The sequence below is a fragment of the Anomalospiza imberbis genome, chromosome 1, assembly GCF_031753505.1.
Source record: "Anomalospiza imberbis isolate Cuckoo-Finch-1a 21T00152 chromosome 1, ASM3175350v1, whole genome shotgun sequence".
NCBI lineage: Eukaryota > Metazoa > Chordata > Aves > Passeriformes > Viduidae > Anomalospiza > Anomalospiza imberbis.
The window spans coordinates 48,509,873-48,514,760 of NC_089681.1; the positions used below are offsets into that span (position 1 = coordinate 48,509,873).

At 38.5% G+C, this 4,888-nt stretch overlaps 1 long non-coding RNA gene across 1 annotated transcript; it reads left to right on the forward strand.

The window, feature by feature from the left end:
* Positions 1-797: 797 nt before the first annotated feature.
* LOC137478447 (uncharacterized) lies at positions 798-4,504 on the forward strand. Its single transcript, XR_011001594.1, has 2 exons — positions 798-961; positions 4,156-4,504. It is a non-coding gene; the product is annotated as an uncharacterized lncRNA (long non-coding RNA).
* The last annotated feature ends 384 nt before the right edge of the window (positions 4,505-4,888 follow it).

Here is a 4,888-nt window from a genome sequence, read left to right on the forward strand (position 1 = left end):
GCAATTGTTCTTTGACAGTATTTGGTAAATATGTCTAAGGTACAAAGGCAAGAAACTACAGTTACCCACAAACAGAAATGGAAATACAGAAGCTCCTTTATTCTGTACAAACTCTTGGGCCCCATCACATGCAAAATGGGCTGCAAAGAAAGTGCACTTCATCATTTCAGTATCTTCTAATACAAAGAAATATCAGAACCCCATTCAAAAGAAATTAAAAATTAACTTAAGTTGCTTTTTTCCTAACAAGTCTGGTTTTCACTGTGGTAAACTATAAGTGCAATATCTGTGATTCTGTGTTCCTGTTCAACCAGTCCTAAATCACCCTGGCATTCTTGAGCAGTCACTTATTTGGACATTGGAGGAAATTTAGCCACTTTATGAACAGAATTGTTGACATCCCTAAAGAAGGCTTTTAACCACTAAAAGGCCTAGAAAGTTAACACCACTTGCTCTGTTGCAGCATCAAATTGGCAATTTAAATGTTATGTATGCAAAGAAAAAGTGCAAAGTATAAAGTTTTACCACCTAATAAAAGTCCTACTCAAATACAAATTGTAGTTATAATTAAGGGGGACAAGTAATTTCCTGCTTGTTTCTGGCCTGCACAACTCCACACATCTGAAAACATTTGGACTACTCATGGGATTATCTTTCTACCCAGAAGGAACTAAAGTTGATCTAAACAGAGAAGACAATACATTTTTGATTAGAGGATACCTGTCATGTGGTGGTAGGCTAATTCAATAGCACCCACCTGAAGGGCATTAGCTTTAATCTGGGATGCATCAGGAAGATGACCTAATGACAATTTACCACTTATAACAGTATTTAGAGTCCCCAAGTAAATATAAGTATTTAAAGCCAGCATATAAATACATCCAGGGAAAGCACTTTCCCACGCACACCAATAAAGGAACAGCAGAAGTTCTGGATTCCACAGGCAGTACTGGCTCCCGAGGTACCCACTTATTCTACCAATATCTTGAAAGAAAATTACAGCAACGTGATTAGTGAATTCATTAGATTTGGCTGAGAGAACTATTTTGCTTGCTGCATTTGCAATGTTCTACTTTATCACTGGGTTGTGGTGCTCTGAGAAGCCTCCAATCATCCTAATGCCACCTCTCAACTTTGCAACATAACCTGATAAAAGGTAATTTGAGTTTATCTTTTATGTCTGTATCTTCTCAGTGGAGCTGGCAGCAGGTAGGAGTACATCTGCTGGTGTGATTTAATTCAGCTAAGATGATCCTCAAGTCCGCCCTCTCTCCGTACACAGGAAGCTCTACCTCAGTCCCCCTTGTTGCCCCGGCCCTCTCCTAATATCTTTCATAACTTGTCATTTCTTTCATAACTTGTCTTGCAAGATCTTGCAAGATCCAACTGCCAGAAGCCAAAGGGGACTTTGATGTGGAAAAAATGGGTTTAAAAATTAATTACAAACCTTCCTTGTGTTCACTGTCTATTGGCTCAGCACAATTTCAGTCCTTTGAGTTGCCCACCATACTGTCAGGTTAAATAATTATTCAGTGGTGTCCCTGTTCCTGTGGCATGAATATGGTAAAAAAACATAACCACCTGTGGATGACTTGAGTGGGGCTTTTCCTTCATTAAATTGAATTTATATTTTTCCTGCCACCTCTTAAAATTAGAAAGACAGAAAAACTAACTAGGATACATTTGAGATCTTGCATTATTTTGTCCTCTGAGACTTCTTCTGTCAGAAGAACAATTGATTTCTGTTATAGCATGGTCAGACTAAACAGTAGCTTTACAAATCACTACTATGCCTACCCCACAGCAGCTTCAGAAATGAATTATCATACCAAATATGCTTCTGTTGCTAGTGGCGATAGTGAGATAACTAAAATTCAGAGTGAGATTTTTCTAGTATAGAAAGAAAGGACAGTAGTAAAGTAAAGCCAGCAATAAAGTAAAGCCAGTTACATCATGAGTGAGTAGTTATGGAAGCTCATTTCCATCTTTTACCAGTCATTCTGGATTTACTTTTACTTTGTAAAAGCTGTTTATTATCACATTTGCATGAGGAACAGATTTTGTTCTTTCATGTACAGAATCTTAAAATGGTGTCATAAGCACTGTCCTTGGTGCTGGGTAATGTGCCAAATTTGAGGCTTCTCAGGCTTCTCACTAAAAGGGATGAAGAGGCCCAGCACTGAAGTTTCTCTGGATGGCCAGGCATCTCCTGATCACGAGCATGACTGCAGGTCAGGAGAGCTGGCTCTTATATGCCACCTAGTAGCTGCACTGAATTGGGCGTGTGGAAATCCTTGACTTCATTTGGGTCAGCAGGGCATGTGGCAGGAGTACTTTGCAGCATATTCATTGAGGGAAGAGATCTCTTCTGTATCAGGCTGAGTTCAGGAACGATTTAATAAAGACTACAAATCTGGGATAATTCGATCAGTGTGCTAATGGTCCCATACCCATCCGCAGTAGTGAAACAATGTCTATATTTCATGCCATATGCAAAATTGCTGGTCTAAGTTTAGCTCCTAATGGATGATGTCTACCTGTTCAGATGAACCAGTATATTCAAAAGAGGCCTGTAGTTGTAAAATGAGTGCATCCTGCTGGTCAAAATTCAGATTCAGCTTGTCATTTATCATCAGCGATACGATTTGGTACTTAGCTCTGCACTTCAAAAATTGAAGAGAGGAGCTGTTTTGTAAGATGAGATAGCTCTTACTCCTGTTGTTAAACATATTTGGATTATAGAATAAATGTATAGCTTTCAAGAATATGGGTGATATTTCATGAAGAAGGTTTTTATGTATCTTGTATCTATTTTTATAAAGGCTTCTCTTATGCCTCTGGAAGTCAATGGTGATTATGGTGATTTTGCTTGAAGTGGGTTTAGACCCTTTGTATTTGAAAACCTCAGAAGAACTTTCAGCACAGAGCAGATAGGCAGACAACTCAGTATTTGTCCACAGTATGAAGAGAGCACTAAAGTCAAAACATGTCAAAACATCATTGTCAGCATATAATGAGGGCTCTATAGTGCTGCTACACTTAACTCTTTCTGCTCAACAACAATGACCTCAACACTCTGCAGTGCTTTAGAAAAGGAGATCAATTTGTGAAAATTGCTGTGAAAGTACTTCTCAGAATTTCAAAGCACATTTACTGCTTTGACTTCAATAGAGCTTATCTACAGCCTCAACTAGGGAAGAAGAGCATCTGTTTCTCTGTAAAGTAGTTATTATTGTTTCTGAGGACTGTAATCCTGATGCTGTGAAAAACTTCTCACTTTTTTGCTGAGCATGTGGCTTTGGCCTGATTGTGTGACCTTTATTTCTGTGAGTATTGTATTTCAGAAGAAAAATTTTCTTCAAGTTGAACTAGATGAGAGGAGAGGCAGTTAGGAGTGACATTTTGAGGGGGCAAGATTCCTGGCACCATAGTGTTACAAATCACCCCAGCAGGCAGAGAGAGCCCTGGTATCAGGCTGGTTGTGTTGAGAAAGCGTGCAGTATTAGGCTTGGGCAGGGGAAGAAAATGTTAAAGAAGTCATATACTCATGGCTGGAGTGGAGGAAATCCTCTCTTTTGAAGACTGATCAGCTGTTTTACTAGGAAAGCAGAAGATACTTGTGTGCAATGAGGACCGGGCTGTGTTTGCAGCCTGGCTGGTTTGGTGGGTTAGACTTGCTTTGCACTTGGCTTCTGAAGTGGGGGAAGACTCAGATAAAGTTGAAAGGGATTGGCAATGGGCTGGTGGTGTACATGGTAGGAAGGGAAATCCTCCTGAAACAGTTGGGATGGGGAGGGATGCCAAGATGCTAATGGTTTACCACCAAGTGTTGCCTTCCCAAGAGGCAGGTATCCAGGTGTTTTAATCTCATTCTCTACCTTTTGTTAAGAACAGGGCAAATATTCTTAACATGCTTTGAAAAAACAGGTTGTAATTTCTCTATTTTTTGTTCAAATTATGCATTTTTTATATGAAAAATATTTTACTACTTATTTTCCTCTATTATTTATTTCTCATCTATTTACTATGTTGAAACACTGCATCAAAAGCAGACTTTTATTAGGAGATTTTTCCTGGGAACATATTTTCTTATATTTTCTTATGTATTCTTTTCAAAACACACTAGTCTATTTTTGAATCATGTATGACATACAGGATCAAAAATGGATGCCTCCAGGAAAACATCACAAAGTACTCTTCTTTACGTCATTATCACTCTGTGTGCCAGGAGTGTTGGATCTTTTATTGTCATGGTTGCATCACAGGGGAGCCTCTCCATGAGAACACTTGGCTTCTTAAGAGCCCATCAGCATCTGTGACTAATTCCCCATTGTTTGCAGCATCAAATGTAGTTCTAGTAAAATGACTGTCATCATGAGAAGTATGACTTCATCTGGGTAATCATCATGAGAAGAGACGGATGAACTTCTGAGAAGCAAAGATGTAACTTTTTATATCAATGTGTCAAAATGGAAGAAAGATAAAATATAGGCCATTTGGCAGAGCTCCTTCTAAACTGTAGGTTTTTCAAGGTTTCCAGTGAGCACTCAGCTGCTCCAGAACAGGTGCATTCATTTCATGAAAACTTTATTGGATTTTAAAAAATATGATGACTGCCAGGTCTTCAGAGCTTCCCTGAAGTGGATTTTGTTCCCTTGAGTAATGACTTTATTTCCTAAGGATTTCTTAATCAATGTTTCACTTCAAATTTTTGAATAATTCATCTGCAGCTTGCTGTAGGGAACCTTGAATAAACAAATCTGTAATACCTAAATGTTCTGTTAATTTCAAGTTTTGTATCATGCAATTAGATGGAAAGTTAATAAGCAGACAAGATTAGGAATTAGCTGATTACTATATTATATTTCCACAGTGAGCAGAAATAGAC